Source organism: Protopterus annectens, chromosome 4.part0 (assembly GCF_019279795.1).
Source record: "Protopterus annectens isolate FY-2018-M chromosome 4.part0, PAN1.0, whole genome shotgun sequence".
Taxonomy (NCBI): Eukaryota; Metazoa; Chordata; order Ceratodontiformes; family Protopteridae; genus Protopterus; species Protopterus annectens.
The window spans coordinates 685,675,103-685,697,855 of NC_056733.1; the positions used below are offsets into that span (position 1 = coordinate 685,675,103).

At 42.0% G+C, this 22,753-nt stretch overlaps 1 non-coding gene and 1 pseudogene across 1 annotated transcript; both read left to right on the forward strand.

Moving 5' to 3' along the window:
• Positions 1-506: 506 nt before the first annotated feature.
• LOC122800520 lies at positions 507-660 on the forward strand. Its single transcript, XR_006364566.1, has one exon. It is a non-coding gene; the product is annotated as a 5.8S ribosomal RNA (ribosomal RNA).
• A 387-nt stretch (positions 661-1,047) lies between these two features.
• LOC122800630 lies at positions 1,048-4,360 on the forward strand (annotated as a pseudogene).
• Positions 4,361-22,753: the final 18,393 nt, after the last annotated feature.

The following is a 22,753-nucleotide window of genomic DNA, read 5'->3' on the forward strand; positions in this document are numbered from 1 at the left end:
AGGGGGAGTGAGAGGAGGGGTGGTGTCCATCCCCCCTCGCCTCCTGGCAGTGGGAGGGAGGTGGTCCCATCCGTGTGGTGGGAGCTCCTCTGCTGCCCTGAGAGGACGGTGGCGAAGGGTGCCCCTGGCCCAGTGTTGTGGACCGCCACATGTTCCAGAGGTTGCTGGCTCCCCATACAGTAGGGGGACGGAGAGGGTGCTGTCGCGGCAAAGGGAAGACAGCCTGACCCTTCTGGCCATGCTGGGCCACCCCCGGGGTGGCACACCAGTGTCCTCTCCCCTCTGTCAGTCATGAGTACCTGTAGAGGATGCCCCACTCCCCATGGGGCATCGATTCAAAGACCCGGAAGGTTGATGGTGCAGCCACGTGACTCCCTGCTGTCCCACGGCATGGGGCCAGTAACCCTGGTCTGGGCACCCGCGACTATGCCCGTGAAACCTCGTGTGCTCATCTCGAGGTGCAGTGCCGCACAGGCAGCGATGCTCCTGGCAAACGAGAACTGTATGACTCTGAGCAGTGGGTCACTCGGCTTGTGTGTTGAAGAAGAATGCAGCTAGCTGCAAGAACTAATGTGAATTGCAGGACACATTGATCATCGACACTTCAAACGCATTTTGCAGCCCCGGGTTACTCCCAGAGCTATGCCTGTCTGAGGGTCGTCGTGCCTTCTATCGCCCCCTGGGGGTGTCCAGCCCTGTCGAGGGCATGGCCTGGGAGTGGAGTGAGCCAGCAGCAGGCGGGCCCCTCGTTCTCCCCAGTGAGAGACACGGATGGAGGAGAGGAGTCCCCCACCACCCAAGTTGGGAAACCTGTCCGAGGACAGTAGGGAGCAGGCACATGTCCGGCCCACCCCTGAGGCTGTGGTTGCCCTCCTGGGGCGGAGTCTGATGTCCGTGCAGTTCCCATGTGCCGAGGCCGCATCGGCCATCCGCCGGCCAGAGTCCGGTGGCAGGGAGCAGGTGCGCAGACCAGGGCAATACGATGAGTAGTCCATCCATCCCCGAGGCTCCCGCCATCCAGCCCCCACGCCCACGATGCTCAGAACACGACCTCAGATCAGATGAGGCGACCAGTCAAATTTAAGCATATACTAAGTGGAGGAAAAGAAACTAACCAGGATTCCCTCAGTAGCAGCAAGGGAAGAGCCCAGCACTGAATCCCCACCTGAGCGATGGGTGCAGGGAAATGTGGAGTGCGGAAGCCCGTCTCCCTGGTGCTGCCCAGGGTGCCCAATTCCTTGTGTTCAAGGCTCAGCCCGTGAAGAGTATGAGGCCAGTGGTGGCCCCTGGCGTGTCGGGATCAGGTCTTCCTGGAGTCGGCTTGTTTGTGAATTCACTCCAAAGCAGGTGGTAAACTCCATCTAAGGCTAAACACTAGCACGAGACCGATAACGGACAAGTACCACAAGGGAAAGTTGAAAAGAACTTTGAAGAGAGAGTTCAAGAGGGTGTGAAAACATTCAGAGGTAAACGGGTCAGGTCCACACATTCCACCCAGAGGATTCAACTCTGCGGCCGGGGGAGGCGGATCCCCCTTTGGGGGGTACTGTCCCTGGGCATGCCAACTGCCGTCAGGCTTACTTCCTTCATAGCAGTGCACCTTGACTGGCTCCGAGTCAGCCGGGAAGGCTGTGCGAAAGGTGGCTCCCCTCCCCAGAGGAGAGTGTTACAGCCCATGGCATCAGCCCTCGCCATGCCCTGGGATCATGGGAGACCACCACCACACCCACCCCCACGGTGGGGGCCCCCGACTCCCAGCGTGACTGTCAACTGGGGCCAGACTGCCATCAGTGTGGCCCAACTGTGTCCCCCCACTGGGCCGGCAGGCTCACCTCAGGTGCCCGGGGTCCGCGGTGATATTGGTGATGCACCCGTTCTCCCTTGAAACATGGACCAAGGAGTCTTAACAAGTGTGAAAGTCCAAGTGTGGGCAGGAGACCCACGGCTCAATGAAAGTGAGGGCCGGCATACACTGGCTGAGGCGGGATCCCTCCGCCCCGCCGGCTTGTCTCACCCATCCCGTCGGGGAGGTGGAGCGTGAGCACACCTGGTGGAACCCGAAAGATGGTGAACTATGCCTGGGCAGGGAGAAGCCAGAGGAAACTCTGGTGGAGGTCCGTAGCACTCCTGACATGCAAATCGGTCTGACCTGGGTATAGGGGCAAAAGACTAATTGCACCATCTAGTAGCTTATTCCCTCCAAAGTTTCCCTCAGGATAGCTGGCACTCAGTGGATGCAGTTTTATCTGGTAAAGCAAATTAGAAGTCCTGGGACTGAAACGATCTCAACCTATTCTCAAACTTTAAATGGGTAAGAAACATGACTCGCTGGCTTGGGGCCGAGCATGGAATGCGAGAGCCCATTTGGGCCACTTTTGGTAAGCAGAACTGGCACTGCAGGATGAACTGAACTCCAGGTTAAGACACCCAATGCCTACACACATCAGACCCCAGAAACGGTGTTGGTTGATATAGACAGCAGGACAGTGGCCATGGAAGTCAGAGTTCACTAAGGAGTGTGTAACAACTCACCTGCCAAATCAACTAGCCCTGATAATGGTTGGCACTGCAGTGTCGAGCCCATACCCAGCTGTCGCTAGCACTGGGAGCTGAGGGGGCTATGCTGCAATGAGTAGGAGGGCCGCCACTGTGGCACTGAAGACCAGGGTGAGGGCCCAGGTGGAGCCGCCGTGGTTTCAGATCTTGGTGGTAGTAGCAAATATTCAAACGAGAGCTTTGAAGGCCAAAGTGGAGAAGGGTTCCATGTGAATAGCAGTTGAACATGGGTCAGTCAGAGAGAGGCAAGCGTCGTTCTGAAGGGACGGGCGATTGCCTCTGTCACCCTCGGCTGATTGAAAGGGAGTCTGTTTCAGATCCCCAAATCCAGAGCGGTGGAGATGGGTGCCTTGCAGCGTCCAGTGCAGTAATGCAAATGATTCTGGAGAAGCCAGCAGGGACAACTGGGAGAGTTCTCTTTTCTTTGTAAAGGGCAGGGCACCCTGGAATGGGTTCAACCTGAGAGAGGAGCCCACACCCTGGAAAGCATCGCGGTTCCGGTGGCAACCAGAGAGCTCTCGCCGACCCTTTAAAATCTGGGGGAGTGGGTGTAAATCTCATGCAGGGCTGTACCCATATCTGCAGCAGGTCTCCAAGGTTAACAGCCTCTGGCATGTTAGAACAATGTAGGTAAGGGAAGTCAGCAAGCCAGATCCGTAACTTCAGAATAAGGATTGGCTCTAAGGGCTGGGTCAAGTCGGGCTTGGGTATGAAGCAGGGCTGGGCGTGCACCACAGCTGGATGAGGTGTCTCTCCCTAGCTGTGCTCCCCCCTCCTGGGGGGGGCCTGGGGGACAGAGGGCAGTGACTCTGGACATGCGCTGGGCCCTTTCTGTGGATCACCCCAGCTGTGGTTGGCACCGGTCCTGACCCGGCATCCTGCATCATCCAACAGCTGACTTGGAACTGGTGTGGACTGGGGGAATCCGACTGTTTAATTAAAACAAAACATCGTCGTGAAGACCCAAGACGGGTGTTGACACAATGTGATTTCTGCCCAGTGTTCTGAATGTCAAAGTGAAAAAATTCAATGAAGCGCGGGTAAACGCGGGAGTAACTATGACTCTCTTAAGGTAGCCAAATGCCTCTTCATCTAATTAGTGACATGCATGAATGGATGAACTAGATTCCTACTGTCCCTACCTACTCTCTAGCAAAACCACAGCCAAGGGAACGGGTTTGGCAGAATCCATGGGGAAAGAAGACCCTGTTGAGCTTGACTCTAGTCTGGCACTGTGAAGAGACATGAGAGGTGTAGAATAAGTGGGAGGCCTCGGCTGCTGGTGAAATACCACTACTCTTATTTTTTTCACTTACCCGGTGAGGTGTGGGGGTGAGCCCCACTGGGGCTCTCACTTCTGGCTCCAAGTGCCCAGGTGTCCAGGTGTGACCCGCTCCAGGGACAGTGTCAGGTGGGGAGTTTGACCGGGGCAGTACACCTGTCAAAGAGTAACATAGGTGTCCTAAGGTGAGCTCAGTGAGAACATAAACCTCCCGTGGAGCAGAAGAGTAAAAGCTTGCTTGATCTTGCTTTTCAGTATTATTAAAGACCATGAATGCAGGGACTTGCGATGCTTCTGGCTTTTTGTGTTTTAAGCAGGAGGTGTCAGAAAAGTTACCACAGGAATAACTGGCTTGTGGCGGCCAAGCGTTCATAGTGATGCCGCTTTTTGATCCTTTGATGTCGGCTCTTCCTAATACAAATAATTCTTTGTCGTGCAATTATACAGAACTAAATACATATAGACAATTACGGCCAGGTTGCTGTGTATTTCGCACTAGGTCTGGAAATACAACCAAATTGTGTGACACAAAGATTAGAATCAGGTCTACCAACTGGGATTGTCTCTGCTGAATGTTCAACCTTAGGGACATCAGAAACATCATCATCAGGAATGGAAGTAGAAGTCAAGACACATTCTACAACAGGAACATTGTCTGGATTGCTCTGAGTTCTAGAGTCTGTATCACAGGAAGAATGCTACAATATTGATTCTGGCACAGGAAGATGATGTCTATGATTTCTCCTGTACTCCACACCAAAAGATTCTATGAAGTAGGATCTCAGCTCAGTACATATAACTGTTACTCAACCAATCTGGTTGAAACCTTTCACTGTATGTATTCTTACTATCTCTCCTCCTTTCAATAAACGAAGAAATCTGCTCAATTTATCATAATTGGACTTCTGGAAAGAACACTTTCTGAATTGGACTCTAGCTGTCCTGTTGTTCTTAGCTTTAGGCCTCAACAAACTGTAACTAATAGGCAGTGTTGTTCTGGTTTGCCTGGATAGAAGTCTCTGAGTAGGCGAGCCAAGTTGTATCATCAAGGGGTATGTTTCTGAGATTGAGTAAATTCAAAAAGACATCAGTATTACCTCTCAAGTAATTGCTTTGCACTATGTACTTGCACATTCAGCTAGTTCATTTGACTGTGAATATTGTGGACTAACAGTAAAATGCACAAAGTCCCATTCTATTGCAAATTTGTGAAACAACTGACTAGTAAATTGAGTACCATTGTCAGAAATAACTGTGTGTGGACTACCATGGATTGAGAAATGACATTTCAACTTGGTAATAGCAGTGGACATTAGATTAGGTAGTAAATCAATCTCAAACCAGTTCAATTAAGAGTCTACCAACACTAAGTAATGCTGATTGTTCCACTTGAATATATCGGTGGCTACTGTTGACCAAGATAGTTCAGGAACTTGACGTAGCTGAAGTTGTTCTTTTTGTAAGTGTGGTTTAGTACTATTGCATACTGAACAAGAAGAAAGTACTTTATCAATATCTTTTACTAAAGAAGGCCAAAATACTAGTTCTCTCATCCTTCTTTTGGTAGATTTGGAACCTGGGTGACCATAATGCAAAATCTGGATATATTCATGTTGTAAGGAAGCAGGAACAATAAATTTAAGACCTTTGAAAATAATGCCATCTTCCATCAACATCTCATCTCTGTAAGGAAAATAAGTTTGCACATCAGGTTGTACACTAAATTGCTTTGACTGCCATCCAACATTAATGTAGTGGTTGAGCTTTTGCAAAACCGGACTAGTCTTTGTATGATCTCTTAGCTCATCAAAAATTATGCACTTCCATGATATCAAAGTCAAAAGTCTCTGCATGAAGCTGTTCTGTTCTATTTCTGGGTGAGCTGGATAAGGTATCACCCAGATAAAGAAGGTTGTCTTTTGTATAGACCATTTTGAAGTTGTACTTTTGCAATTTGAGCATCATTCTTTGTAATCTCACTGGAACTGAATGCATAGGCTTCTTTCGAATAGTAACTAGAGACTGGTGATCAGTTTCCATCTGAATAGCTTGACCGTATATATAAAATCATGAAACTTTGAACATGCAAATACTATTGGCAAAAGTTCTTTCTCAATTTAAGCATATTGGATTTTAGTTTGGCTAAGAGTTCTAGATGCATAGGCTACCGGTCTGCCTTCTTGAAGAATAACTGTGCCAAGACCAAATTCTGAAGTATCACAGGAAAGAGTTACTAGTTTATTGACATTGTAGTATCTCAATGTAGGTGGGGTGGCAATTTTTCACATAAGGTCATAAAATGCTCCCTGGAATTGTTCCAACCAAGACCATATAATATTTTGGGCATTAGCTCTCTCACAGGTGCTGTCAACTCAGAAGTCTGGTATAGACTTGCCTAAATAGTTGACCATACCAAAAAAAGTTGTAGAGCCTGAACATTATCTGGTGCTGGCATCTCAAGAATGGCTGCTTGCTTGGATGGGTCTGGTCACAAGCCAGTGCTAGTAAATAAATGACCTACATATGTAAATTCTGGTAGTCTGAATTTGCACTTCAGAGGCCTGAGCTTGAATTCACTTCATGTGCTCTGTCTAAAACTTAATGTTTCTGTCAGCTCTGCTTCACCATTGCCTCCAACCAATAAATCATCTACTATTATGGCACAAGGATAACCTGAAAAAATTTGCTCCATTGCACGCTGAAAGACTTCACTTGCAGAATTTATTCTAAATGACATACTGAGGAATCTATATCTACCAAATGGGGTACTGAAAGTAGTCAGTAATGAAGATTTGCTATCAAGTATCACTTGCCAAAATCAACTTTTTTGCAGAAAAAAACAGTGGCATTTTGTATTAGTTCTGCAACTTCCTCGACTGTATGCATTGGATGATGTGGTCTCTTTAATGTTTTGTTCAAATCTCTTGGGTTAATACATATTCTAATTTCATCTGAGCATTTTTTGTGGGCGGCTACCATTGACAACACCCATTCAGTTAGCTCTGTAACTGGACAAATTACACCTTGCTGTACCATTTTATCCAACTGAGCCTTAATTTTATTCTGAACAGCTATCTGAACTTTTCTTGCTGGTATGACCACTGGACTGACCTCTGGGTCTAACTTCATAGAATACACAACTGGAAATTTGCCTGAGTTGTCATAGAAAACACCACATACTCTCAGAAAATAGCTTCAGTAAAATCAGAACTAGAATATGTGCTTATATGTTGAACTTCTTTGGTAAAAGAGAGCAAATTAATTCTCAAACCGTCTGAGACCCAATAATGACTGCACAAGTCTTAAGACTACATAGAATAACAAACTGTAACAGTTCCTAGCCAAATAACATGAAAGCACTACTGAGCCTTTGGTTTGGATTTCTTCACCTCCATAAGCAACAAGTTTCCTACTAGTATTCACATTAAGTTGTTCATTAGTTCTCACCTTAGCAAATGTGTCTGCTGACATAAGATTACACTTTGAGCCAGTGTCTACTTTAAACTCTGTGGTTTTATTATTGATCTGGACAGTAAAAAACACTTTATTCTTTGCAAATAAATGTACTGCATCAACCTTTTCACCAATTACTGATACTATGTAGAAAGTAGAATTGCAGCTCTCTATATGATAAACTTGCTTTTTTGAGTGACCCTTGTTTATAACTGTGTGAGGTTTACTTGATTTGCAAAACTTTTGAAAATGGATCCATTTTTACACTTGAGGCATTGCTGACCAGATGCTAAGCATTTTTCTCTTTTAGACTAATGATTGGCACCACAGTTGCGACAGTTAACAATAAAGCTGGATTTTGGTTTTGCTGACTCACCCTTGTACTGCACTGAGCATGTCCTTTTCTTAGAACTTGCAGGAAAACTACGGGTTTTACCTGAGGAGCCTGCAGGGGTAGCAGGTGCCATGTGCTTAGGCCTCCTTCTGCTAGCCACATGTTGCATGCTGTCTACATTTGTTCTGGAGCCTGCTGAAACCATGCTCTTATCACTTGCCAGCATACTCCTGTGCCTTTCTGTAACTTCATGGATTTGACAAATCTCAATAGCTTTGCTCAGCATTAAATCACTGTCATGAAGCAAAATCTTTCTCACTTCAGCACTATTAATGCCACACACAAGCCTGTCCTTTATGAACTCATCTTTTAAATCACCAAACCGACACATTTTAGCTTTGTTTCTCAGGTCAGTAGTATAAGCTGCAAAAGTTTCCTCTGGTTTTTGATCTCTTTTGTAAAACAAATGCCTTTCTAATGTAATATTTGGGGGTTGCACATTTCCCTGAATTTGTGCTTCAAACACCCGGGGTCATCCCTTGATTCAGCCTGTACAACAATATGACGGTTTTCACCTTCTCCCTGGTATACTGCTGGTACATGCACAAATGAACACTTTCTTTCATTGGCCTCTGACCCAGCTAGGTTTAGCAAAATGAATGCCCTGATGTGTGCATTTTTATCAAAATAAGCTGCTTGTATAAAAATATTGTACTCTTGCTCAAATATTCTTCAGTTCTCTGCAGTAGTCTGATCAAACACCACTGGTGATGGTTTTCGAAATCCATCTGCCATATTAACACATACCAGCAAAGGCTTTTTGCAAGTATGCACGAACACACACACATGTACATGTGCCAGAAATTTATGCCAGTACTTGTAACTATTCCCAATAGCACAACAAGCCTCTGAATAACTGAATTTGTGAAATAAATCTCTTGGGCACTGTAATACTCTTGAAATCACTGTACTGTAAAAGTCGTTTATCATAATTGTAAGAAACATTTAAAAATAACTGCACTGTGTGAATAAACTGGGCAGAAGAAGCTCAGAGTAAAAAAACATTTCAAAGTAACTGCACTTTGCAAATAACGAGTACACAGCACACAAACTCTCCCAAAATGGCAGTACTTTGCTAAATAACTCATTGCAGTGCAAGAAACACTGTAATGGCAGCATTTTGCGAATAGACATACCCAACACAAGAAACTTTTTGAAATGGTTGTATTTTGACTATACTTCATGAAATAGTTACACTTTGCACACTAATAAACTCATCTGAATAAATGCACAGTAATAGGTACACACTGCAAGCAATTTTACACACTTTGAAATACTTTGAATAACTCCAGTTATGCCCTGAATACAATGCAAAATACTAGTTATGCCAGAACGCAGTACTTAGCCAAACAACATGCAGTGGCCTTGCATTATTTATGTGCCCTTTATTATATTCACTTTGCTTGTTTAAACTCTTTCCATGCCCATTATACTTTTTCTTGTGCTAGTTTTACTCTAAACATGCCCGTTTTGCTTTAAACATACTCGTTTTGCAATTCTGTGGTACTTCCAAACCCCGTATATGCTTTTCTGTTAATTGTTTTACCAAATATCTTAATTTTAAACATTTAGTTTAATTAATAAACCTTTTGTGCCTCTCGCTTGTTTAGTAATGCGGTTTGTGCACTTCTAATGCTCCATTTTATCTTTTTCATAAAATAAATAGTTTGTGCTAGTTTTCATTACCTTTGGTTCATTTCTGGCCCTTTTCTCTTAATTTTCCTTCACTGGTAACTCTGCACCGTTTAGCTCTGAAAAGCACTCTCTGGAATCTCAGTTCTAACACCATATCGCTTGTCTAGTCAGGTTCTGTTCAAGCAGCTTTATTGTGTACAAACACATCAGGATTGAGGCTTAACTTTAACTTTGATAAACTTGTAAACAAACTAGCTATTACACTCATACATGCTCAGTCTCTGGCTGCACTCTCAAAATGGCACTGAAGCTAGCACGTGCTAGCTATTTCAATGCACATGCTGACCTTGAAATGCTTCTTGAAGGTACTATACACACACACTATTTTACAGATGGCCTTAAAAGAGTTAATAACTTGGACTCCTGTTGCATATTCTGATAAGATGGGTGGGCTATTGTTTTTGTGTGGGGGGGGGCAGATAGTATTAACTGGCTGGTTATGAGAAATGGTGGGAATAGATTAGTTGTGTGATAATCTTGGATGATCATTGTCATGTTTTTTTTTGGAGTGATCCATCTTAGAAAGTCACTATTTTAGATTTATTGCTCTATTTTCCCCCTCTCCGTGACCATCAGGCCTACTTTTATGCCTTGTTCTATAGGCCCATTCATTCCCCAAGAGGCAAGAGGTCTTATGGCTCAATTATTCCTCTCAGGGTGAGAACTGAATTGTGGAGAGTGGCACCATCATCCATAAGAGGAGGTTTTAGTTATTTATTTTTTTTAATCCTTAACTTCACTACATCTGCTCCTTAAGCATTTCCAAAAGTTGGAATGCAGTAGGCATCTGCAAGGGTGTGTCACCTTTGTAAGTAATATAACAACTAGGATTGTTTCACCTCCTCAAAGCCAGCACTCTTGTGTGGCCTCCAATTTCCACCCTGGCAGGTGTCCACAGCCTCCCCCAAAGAGAGGAGAGTTGAACAGTTCCTTTCCCCTTCCAGCTCTAATAGATGGCAGGGATGCTAATCAAACCTGGGTTATAGTTGGCTTTTTTCAACTACATTAATACAGTTTGCTACTATTGTAGATATCTGAGAGAATTAGCAATGGGGGATGCTAAAATAGAAGAAAGTGAAATGGGGTAGTAAGATTATATGGATATATATTATTACTCTTATTTATTTGGTTAGCTAAACATAAGATGGTAAGGATGAATGTGAGTCTCTGTGTAGTGGTAACTGGTCAGATTAGAGCAAAGGGAAAAGTACAAAGTGTATATTTTTCACGATTAAGTTGTCACACTGCAACAGACTAGGTATGTGTTACATGAGTGTTCAATAAGTTTTCACTATTACGTTATCGTACTGGAACAGACTAAGTATGTGTTATATGAGTGTTCAATAAGTTTTCACTATTAAGTTGTCATACTGGAACAGACTAGGTATGTGTTATATGAGTGCGCAATGAGGGTTGCACAGTGAAGGATGGGAAGCATCCCATGTAAGATGAGGATGCCAGTATTTAGTTGTAGAGGGACACATGATGAAGGTATTATTTATATTACTAGCAAATTGATTTATGTCATTGGGGTGTCTGAACTGTGCTAACAAATGAGTGAGAGGTAGATGTTGGTAAATGGACCCCTGTCTAAATCTATTCTTTCTTTAAGATATCTTTGTGTTTACTATTGTATGTGCTAAATAAATTAGTCTTGAATATATACATAGTGTCTAATATTAACTTTTTGATATAACTGAATTTAGTGCCATTGTTTCAGGACAAATGTAAGACATAAGTGGTGGTAGATTAATATTGTTTCCTTGTATTCCCTCTGCAGATTGCTGTTAGAATTATACTTGTGACAAAAGCACTGGATTTCAATGAGCATTGTGATCCGTAATTTTTCAAGGTACCTATTGCTTAGTAAAGTTTTTTTTTTTTTTTTTTTTAATGAGAGGCAGTTTCTTGATTGAAAAAAATGATCATTATCTTTGTCCTGCTGCCTTGCTTTTGCCCCTGTCTCCTTTCCTTTGTGTAACATTCTCTGTGACTGTTTTCTGTAAGAGTCACTGTTTGGTTAGAAAAGTTCTGCTGTACTTGGGAACAAAAAAAGTAGATAAGCTGTTGCTTTGTTTGCAAATTATTCCATTTCTTAAGTTACTGGAAAACTTCTTGATGTGGAAGCCCAAATAAAACATATTTTTGTTTAAAAAACATTTAAAAGCTAGCCTCGGGTTTCATCTGAGTCATATCTCCATCTGATTGAATGTTTGCTGTTTTTTATTGCAGGGTGTAAAGATTTTGGTGGTCTTACCTTCACGTCTGCATCCTTTACTACAATAATCATGTTCTCAGTCTGTCTAAAAGCATCAGCCTGATGTGTTACTGTAAGATATGGGCCTGGCAGTTTATAACCTTTATGCTCAAAGTGACAGAGGTGTAACCTTTTTTTTTTTTTAATCAGATCTATCCAAGATCCAGTGTTGTCACTGGATAGCATGTGATTGCCAAGGCACCATTCGTGTGCTAGTGCAATACTGGCATTCAGAAATGAATGCCGATGCTGTATTTGCAGTCATGACTGAAGGTCTTCATTTGTGTGATTTCAATTGCAGCAAGCCACTTGTTAGATTTGCAGAAGAGAGTTTTTTTTTTTATTTTGGTCCTCAACTTGGAGTTGGCAGAGACAGATCTGGGGAAACTGGTTGCCAGATAACCTAGCTACAGTTCTGTGGTAGAGTGCTGCTTTCAAGTAGCAGTTTAGATCCTCCATCTGGACAAAAAAGGACTACCAGTTCTGTGTCAGAGTATTTATAGAGGTGCATGAATTTTTCCTGTAATTTGTAAAACCAGTTTGATTTTGTTGGACTTGCTGACTGGGATCTGGGTTCATGGAGGCATCGTCAAAGGCATCTTCAAATGCCTGAAAGGTAGGAGAAGCTGTCACTTGTTCAATTTCTAACCATTCCAAATGTCTTTTGTAGGAGCTAGGTAATTATTTTGCCTCCATTTAAAATTTTCTCCTAAAATTTAATGTTGCTCCAAAGAAGACATCCTCCAGAGGGGTCAGACGAAACAGACTACACTTTGTCCGTATCACACCTGAAAGAGGAGTAAAATTGTCTGGAATATGCAAGGTCTTCCTCCTCCTCACTGGCATCTGAGCTTGGATATAAGCATTCAGGCAAGGCTAACATGTTTTTTTTTTTTTTACTAGAGGGGCAATACCAAAGGTAGAAGGCTTCACTATGGCAGGGTGCAATGCTCATCTTCTGCCAATCAAAGGTATAGAACTCTGCAAATAATAATTGATAAAAAAATGTCTGTTCCTGCCAGCTTGTCATCCTTACAGTGGAAGGGAGAGATCATCAAAGGCTTAGGTGGCCTGAATTGTTTAAAATAATATATATAAAAATAAATAAATTACAAGGTATTACACCAAAGTTTATTTAATACACACGTCTAGTGCTATGGCATAAATGCTTGTCAACAGAAGTGGCAAAAAAAACAACACATGAACAGTAGGTTTAAAAAGCCAAAGCAGTCATGATGACATTTCATAATTCGAATGTTCACTTGTAATAAAATAGTGTTCAACCCTTTGCTGGCTTTATTTTGGAAGGATAATAATGTTCAACCAGTGTACTCTTTAGCTTATGTATTTAAGATGCTCCCTTAATCTACATCTAAACCTTATTTTAATTTCACCAATGTAAAACAAATTGCAAGGACATTTAAGGGCATGAACTACTTGTTAAGACATGCAAGAAAAAGCACTGTACATCAAACTTTATTAAAAAGGGACAACATTAGCACTACTAAAATCTTCCTTCTACTTCAGATAACCACTGACTTCCTTGATTAATTCAATTTCTCTCCCCTATGTCTTTCTAATATCCCATTACCCTCTCTTTTTTTCTCTCACTTCATATTGCAGTTCCTGTTTGCATTATACTAACTTATCTTTAAGTTTTCTGTAAACTGGATAAAATTTCTCTCTAAATATTAAATTACTGTCATATAAGTTGTATCTATTTTTAAACAATGTTTTCACATTGTCTAATTTGGTATAATTATTTAAACCGTAGATGTTTTTGTATTATTTTTGAAGATTGTAAAATTATTGTTCTTAAAATGTTTTTGTAATACTTTGGAGCTTTTCTCCCTAGGCCTCCACTGAAAATGGGCACCTACCCAGTCAGAATTTACCGGTAAACAAATGTCAGTAAATGAATAACCATCATTAGCCCAACATTACATTTCTTCTCTTAAACCTCATTCCTCATGAACATTATTCTGAATGTATTTTTCTTACAATTTCCATTTATTTTTATGTAATTAGTTCCTTTCCTTTTCTAAAAATTCCTTTTATAATATTCAGTACTTCAAATACAGTTTAGACTTTGATTTCTATTTTCTAGTAATTGCTTTTATGGCAGCCGAAAGAATTAAACTTGCTAATGTCTTACTGCTTCTAGGCAATTCAGATTTCATGTCCCAGCTCAAAAGAATCATTTCCTTACCCAATATTTCGGACTGAGTACTCTGCAGGGAACTATTAAATTCGGTCAACTCCTTACACACCCAAAACATATGTTCTCAGTTACCTCTTTCCGTCCCATTACATTACCATTTGCTATCTACTTGAAAATTTCTTTGAAGTTTGCTTGGGTATAAAAATACCTGTGCAAACACTTCCAAGCAAAAATCCTAAAACATCTGGACTTGGTTGCTTACTTGGGACTGGGAGCCACACATATATCACCTTCCATTGTTCCCCTGTAAATAGCTTTTCCACTCTCTCTTCTCAGTCTCTTCTAACCTCCCCGGATTGAGTCCTACAGTTGTACTGTATATTTTATCCCCTACAGATTATCTCTGTTCTTTGAGTATACCCCACTCCCAACTCGGACATTAAACTAAAAGTTTCTGAAATTCTAATCATAGGACTAGAGCTTAATTTTGAATGTTTTCCCCAATGCTCCTGCTCTTCTCTTGTTGTGGTTTTAAAAGGCCACCCAAGGAATGATCTGTAAAACCCAGTCCATTACCTACAGTAGCCCACCCAAATACAGTTCCAGAGACAACATGGATATGTAATTTCCAAATGTATCCATAGCCAGCTTGGTAGATATGGGCATCCTAAGACATTGTAGCAATTGTCTCATGTTCACAGACAACCATTTAATCCTTAAAGAAACAAACACAGTATGCAAAAGAGGCACATAAACAATTTCACTGAAGGCAAAAAATCTCACATGCAAGCAAGGTTGTCAAGAACATGTACCACATCTACCACAAGAGTCCACCACACACAAAGACCAACCTATGCTGAGGCTCTAAAAAGCAATCTTCCCAAACCTCAAACACCTCCTAAGCATATAAACTACAACAATCTCTAAAGCACTCAGTAAAGACAAGACCAAACACCACACATATGCCTATACCAAGTGGTGCCCCCACAGCAAAGCCCATAAGGCAAGGGTTCCTGTCAGAAGAACTAAGACGCATTATGTCAAACGTGTTCTCATCGAACTGTAAATGTCAAAAACGCAAAATGACGAAGCGGCTTTTAAGCGGATTCTTTCCCTGGGAAAGAAGTCGCTTGTCCGCTTTCATCACTTTGCCGTTTTTGGCACTGTAGTGCGATCTCAGAGTTGGTATATTTAAGTAGGGGGGTGGAGGGTGGGGGCAAAGCCCCCCACTTAAAATAGTGTTTAGTGTGTTTTTTTTTTTTTTTTGGGAACAGCAAAATTTTTCCCTGGGAAAAAAATTCACTGTTCTGGCTGTTTGCTCTTTTTTGTTTTCGTTCTTTTGTGGTCGATATAACAGCATTCGATCTTTTGATCATTCGCTGTTATAACATAGACCCTAAGGCAAGCCAGCACATTACCCAGGACTCTAGTCATAGGGGACTCCAATGTATGACACACAGATGACCCACTCACCAGACTGAACAAGGCGAACACAATGGTTAGTTACTTATCTGGAGCCGGGATCCACCAAGTTAAGCATGCACTCAAGTCATTACACCACAGATACCAGTATTATTCTCTCATAGTCCATGTGCGAGTTAATGACATGAGACATACTTCACATACTTCCCTGAACTATATAAAGACAGGCATTGCTGATATCTCTGAATATCTCACATCAGGTATGTGCTTTGAGCAACATTCTACCTTCACCAAGGATGATGCTCCCATACAAATAAAAGATGATTAACTTCAATAATTGACTAAGCTTCTCATGTCTTTCTGGGGTGATTCAATATTTGTCAGCATGGGAGGACATGGCTAGCAAGCCACTTTGCTTTGCAAAATTGGTCTGCAATTCATCTGTGTCTCCCTTAGGCTTCCAAATATTGACTAAAGCTTTATTCACCCCACAGAGACTTTTTTTTTAGGCAATGCCAACTTGACAAAACTACTGACATGGCAAATAAAACTCAAAGAAAGCTAAAGGTGTTACTGCTCAATGCTAGGAGCCTAAACAAGAAACTCCACCCCTACAAGCTGTCCTCACTGTGGAGAATATAAACATATGTGCCATTACTGAGACATGGTATAAATTCACAGAAAGTACTCCAGCAGTGCAAGTGCCTACCACACATTTAGATAATCAGCTGTACAGACAAGGCCAAAAGGTAGAACAGTTTCAATCTGTATTAGTAACAAGCATAACTCTACATTGGTTAAATAATATGATGCCCAAGAATTTTTCCACATGCAAATCAGACAGTCTCATGCCATATCCTAGCAAGCTGTAGGTCACCCTCTATATTCCTAGAATACCCTATTCATGGGAAACTTTAACTACCCCTCTATAGACTGGGAAACACACTACTTCATACTAGCAGGCACAATGATTCCTGGACTTTATTAACACAAATACCTGGACCAGATAGAGCACTGGACCTGTGAGAGACAGCTGCACACCCCCCACCCAGTATCACATCCTCACTGGTGAGATCGGACTACAAAACTGTCTCTTTTGAAATAAAAATAAACTCTGTGAACCCAACAAACCTTGTAACAGTTGCAACTATTCCAAAGTAGACTACATCCTATTAAGTGATAGTTTGTCAAAATGTGTTGCCCCTTCCATCCCCAAGATCACAGTAACCTATACAAAATTGTTGACTGGTACAACCATGTAAATGTCTGTATAAAGGCTGCTGTACCTACTAGAAGTAGGCCCAAAACAAACCACACTAGTGAAATCCTAACCTTAATAGGGTATATAACAAAAGAAAATTCATGCGTAAAAATTAAGAATAGCATATCCCACAATGATAAGAGCTCTGTAATTAAGCTAAACAAGACAGGAAGAGGACTAATTAAATCCAACAAGGCCAGTTATGAGGTCAAGATAGCCCCACAGGTTACAGACAACTGCAAAGCCTTTTATAGCTATGTCCAAAACCTCAAAGGCAGCAAACACTAGTGTGCCAAACTAGTAGTCAATGGTGCCACCTCCCCTGAGCAAAGCAACACAGCGAATTTGCAAGCTGACAAATTCAGCTCAAACTTCCCCCCCACTCCTCCTCACTTCCCCCCATGAAACACCTGGTAGCATAACCCCCCCCCAACTATTATCAGGGATCAGGTCCTGGCAATGCTAAGGCCAAAACCACATCCTTAGTGAACTCCAACAATATCCCAGGATACCTCCTAAATAGTTTGAAATGTGACCTATCAAAACCACTTGTGTCATTTTACACCTAAACCCTCAAAATAGGCTTTGTATCATGAGAATGGAGGACTGCAACAGTTATCCCACTTCACAGGGATGGACCAACAACAGACTCTGGAAACTACAGCCCCATCAGTCTGACTAGTCTGATATGCAAAATCAAGAAATGAATTATCATGGAAATGATCAGCAAAGATGTAGGCAACCTTCAGACATTGGACTGGAATGTTCAGCTGTGTTAAGGGAATGTCATGCCTACTAAATCTGGTGGACTTCTTTGAGAAGTTCACCAAGGCAATGGACGAGGGGAAAATGGTGCATACAACCCACCTGGATCTGGCTAAGGTGTTTGACACAATATCCCATTCAGGTATAGTTGATAAACTCACCAAACTGGGTATAAGCCTCTACATAAGTCACTGGATTGACAGCTGGCTCAAAGACAGGACCCAGGAAGTCAGTATTGCTGATACCCACCACTAAGCGACCACTTACCAGTGGGGTACCTCAGGGCTTTGTGCTGGGACACTCCTATTTGGTGTCTACTTCTCAGAGGTCAAGGCTAATGTCAAAGCAAATTACTCCATTGATAAGACACCTCCAAGAGCTGACCCAATATTCAGGGATCTGAGAACATATTTAGACAGTAATCTGGCCTTTGACCAATGTGGCCAAGGTAGTAAGAAAATCATTCTATGTCACCCGACTTTTAAGTAAATGGCATCTGGGTCAAAGGAAGTCATAGTGCCACTTAACTCAGCCCTTATCAGACCCATCAATGAGTATAATGCCCCTTCTGCGTGTACCTGCTCAGACAAATACGTCAGTTGGAACACCCACAGAGGTTCCTTACCAGGAAAATCCAGAGTATAAACATGTTGTCCTATATGGATTGCCTTAAAGCCCTAGCTCTATACTCTTTCTCCTACAGTTTACTGAGAGATGCATCTATGCCCAGCATACAAGGTGACCTCAGATCCAGTTCTGTTGGACCTTTTGCATATCTGCAGAATGAACAGCATCAGAACCAACAGATCCAAGGATTTAAATTTTGATGGTGACATAAAGCATGCTAACAAGACAGATGTGTCTCAGAGGATCTCATTAATTCTGGAACAGGCTCCTTATCCATATGAAGCAGAGTCAATTCCTAACCCTTTTTAAGCATAATCTTGACCAATGGATGGGAAATTGGAAATTTATCCTGGGTCTGGCCCTCCCCATGTCTCTGATAGATAGAAGCAGACAGTAATGCCCAAAATAACATGCCCCCCCACACACACACACGCGCAACCTCTAGAAACTTCCTAACATACCCACTCCAAAAAACGACTGTGATATATAGGGACACAATTGGGATGTATTGCACGGCTAAGCTTATAAAGGCCCTGGTGGTCGTTAGCCTAGTGTATACCTATGAACCTATGAAAAGTAGCTTCTGTTCTAGATTCAACTAAAAACTCTACAACAGTAGATTTTTCAGTTAGGATTGTTATTCCTCTCTCCCCATATATTTGCTTGTACTCTGCTGTCAATCCCTATTAGGGAAAGCCGTCTCTAGCTTGCAGTCAAAGCATCTTCTTGGCCTCATCCCACTCTGTTACCTTTTCCTCTCTAGTTATGCTCTAGTTCCTTTGCAAGTTTTCTCTAGTGAATTACAGCCTCCTCTTGCCTATTTTCTGTATTCCTACTTGCAGTCATCCTTAGTAGCAAAATCTCCTTTTTCCATTTTTGTGCTGGCTTAGTTCTTAGAATACTTTCTGCTACATTATGAATATAATATTCTGTATGGTGGTATTGGTTGTCATTAAGGATCTACATCCAAAATCCCACTCTCTCCTTATGTCTTGAACCCCCCCCCCCCGCTTCATCATCATCCCCTTCCACTTTGAATTATAACCATCTGTTAGTGTTATATACGTGAGCCTTAGCTGTGTAGCTCTAAAATATTCCTTCAAATCAGCTAACCCTAAACCACCTTTTTCTATTGGAAGGAATTATCCCACTACAATCTTGCTGTCTTCCTTTCCTAGATATATTCTTTCTACTCTTTATTAATAGTTGTCCACAACTTCTCCTCTGGTTGATAAAAATATGCCTGACCTATATATTTTGAGAATGGTTCATAGGCAGGTACTAAGCATGCAGCGCAAGTAATCACTGAGAAGCTTAGCCTAATTCCCAATTGCCCCAGGGCACTGTCTGGTTAAGTGACTGGTTCATAGAGTCACACAATAGGCAAATAAATAGAGGCTGAGGGAATCAAACCCTTGGCTACAGGAAACATATCTTTAGCAGCTCATACCCTTAAAATTCTGTGCTAACTACAAAAAAAAGTGGGAGGTGGTAATTCAGATGGATTGAATGTAGGTATCAGTATTTTATTTCTTTAAGTTCTGTGTGTTGTTTTTCCACTATTGTGGATTTTAGCTGTGTTTACATTATAGCTGCAATATGTGGTTGGGATGACTTAAGCTAACAATATAATTCAGGAAGTTTACTAAATATGTTTTGTATTAATATATATTATTTGTAGCACTTGGCTACTGTATTGGATACATTGAAAGTAGGAGTTAGGGGGCTGTGTAGAGATTTGTGGACCAGAATTTGATTCTTTGTCTCCACATTTCATTATGTCCTTATAAGTTAGCTGTATGAGTAAATGTATATGCAGTAGCTTTTCTTTATTTATTTTGTTAGATCAATGAGAAGCTTTGTATTTATGTTATGTTTTACTGTCCCATACTCTGGGAGCAATGCTGGTGCATCTCCAGGACCTCACTAAATAAGGGGTTGTCAGAGGAAATGCTTAGACACATCTGTTCTCCTCATCCTGACAGTGGGGGATTGTGAAGTAGAGACCGACCATGTGCATCTCCTTGCATGCAAATTACCATCCTTTGGTATCGCTGAGACAGAAGAGGAGGAGAACTTCCTCCTAGGAGCCAAAGTAGTCCAACAGAGTTGCTGAAGAGAACTTCAGACCATCTGTCTTGAATGATATTTTACGAGACTTGAGACTCTGTATCAGAAATACGTGGTGCTGGGGATTGGCACTGACATGGGGTATGATAAGGAGAGATGCCACAGCAAGAAATAATGCTGGCTGAAATTGAGACCAGTGCCAGTGCTTGCATTGACCCTGAATGAGATCCAGCCAGATTCTAGCCCCAGACTACCCTCTTCACCACTTCTCCTCTCTGAGTGATAGTGGCAGTGTGTGCATCTATCTCCACCCCACCCAACGCCATGCAAGGATGGATCAGTATATCCTCCCTGCCAGCCTTGTCAAGTGTACAAGCCACTAGTCAAATGTAGGTCGCATGGAGAGCAGTCAAGGCTTTATCCAACTATGCTTGCTGAAAGCCTTCACAACTGTCATAATTAAAATATAACACTATGACTTTGAGGCCTTGATTCAGTATATACCTTGGTGTCTCAAATACTAGTGTTATAGCAACCTTATTATTGGGTACTGATAAGCAACATCAGCACTAGTGGGGAAGCAGACCTCATGACCTTCACAGCTACAGGAGACATATCTTTTTTCAATTATTTTGAAGGAAACCTTTTTAATAGCTTGTCTCATACTTTTGGATACCACCTCAAATACAGGTGAAGAGATATGCTGATACATGTATATATTACACTTCTTTTTTAAAAGATTCCATGACATTTGCAGTTGTTGGCTTTCAGTTTGACTGTGCAGTTGGTTTTTGAGGCTTAGCACATACTGGGACTGGCAGAACTTATTGAGTCTAAAGCTTAAACTGACAATGATTTTTTTATATAAATACAGTTGTAACCAGTCCTTTCTGTGATTGAGAGTGGAAACAGAAATACTGCACACATTTCACATTTGGAGAGGGGGGATATGGCTCTCCCCCTCCCCCAAACAAATTATGCGTTTATCTTTCCTGCCCTGTGAAGGACTTTTCTTTCCATGGGCACATCTGTGGAATCCGCACTTCATGATTAAACAAGGGTGACTGTCCACATATTACAACCAGCAGCAAAACATTTAATAACACAAGCACAAGTTCTTCCAAAAGCAAGACAAGACAAAACAATGGTTTTAAACTTTATCAGAAAAAGTTTTTTCAGTTCTATTACACAGACAAAGGTATAGTAAATGGAAAAAGAAATAAAAAAAAAAAATAAAAATTGCAACAGCTGAAAAACAAACCTGGTTACAAGAGAAAAGAATACAACCAGTATACCACACAGTAACAGCAAACATGTTAAGGCAATAGTCTGGCTCTGTAGTGCAGAGGGCTGGAAATCCTGATGTGACCCAAGCAACCAGGGTTTATTTAATGACCTCCGCAGTAGAGGAGCCAAGCCAGGAAGGAAAGGAGTGAAGTGGCATGGCATGGGTAGTTTGCCTCTCTGTCTGGGCAGAAGACTAGCTGCAAGTGCTTGAAGAGCAAACAGAGCAGTGCAGTTTCTTTGAGGGAGACTGGGGAAACCACATGTGCTCAAAGAAGAACAGAGCTACTTGCAGCCAGCACCCCTTGTGGAAGTGTGAAATGACCTGCACAGTCATCTCAATGCACATCACCCCCCCCTTTGTGGTCTAACCATGCATAATAAGTTGGACAGGCATTAAAGGAAAAGTACCCAAACCATTCTTGATGGCTGCCTAAATTGTGACTGACCCTCACCTTGGTGATGGGAAATGAATGAGCTTAGTTGGTCAGAAGGGGCTGATGGATCAGGCAATGAGGTCAGAAAAGGGCAGGAAAAAGTGTTGAGCACCTAGGCGCTAAACTTTAAATCTAAACTCTGACAGTAAATTTTTGAAAGTTAATTAAACTAAACAGCAAGAACAGTAAGCAGCAGTGCAATTTATCAGTATGTCCAGATAGATTAAAGAAATTGTTCACAAATCCTTCAAATTATATTTTTAGAAAGAGTAGCCTGGAGCCATCTGAAGATCATTGTTGCGTGTTCGATAGCAATGAAAATATGGCATAGGAGAAGAGTACAGTGCATTATGGGATAAGGTGGAGGTACTTGGCAATCTAGGAAAGTTTCAAATGCTGAGGCTGAGCAGTCCTAATGCCTGTTATAGAGGATGGATCCAATTTTATCAGATAAGGGGTCCAGCTCTTCCAAGTTTATCAAAAGTGCAAATCTTTTTCAGTGCATAGGCAGTCTTGAGTTACTTGCATACTAGCTGACAGCAGAACTAGTGAGATGGAAATAAAGATGGAGACTCCCAACTTTGCAAATGCTATAGATTCAGGAACCATGCCTACAGCCATAAGGAAACAAAGTTAAGGCAAGGAAGGAAATCCTCTTACTGAGAGAAGAAAACAAAAGTTAAATGTGCCATTATGATCGGTTTTGTCTGTATATATCCATTTCAACCAATGTTTTATCTAATCTGATTTAGATCTAAAGCCAGCCATATCTCTGCCTTCTCCACACATAAGCCCCTACTGTAGCACCCTTTCTTTAAATCAAGTTTGCCCTCTGAAGATAACCACTGAGCCCCACTATTAATTAAAATCAGAACAAAGAGTAAGGAAGACAAGGAGGACCTTAGAAATGGATCCTCCTCTGCAGGCCAGACCACCAAATCTAGTCAAGAGCACTTGCTAAAGAAATGACAATTGGGTTGAGACAGATGGATACAGACATACAAAATCTATCATTATGATGAGTAAATAACTTTCATGTCCAGTGTTGTCTTAGCCCAGTCTCAGCCTGTGACACAGAGTCCCCAGCCA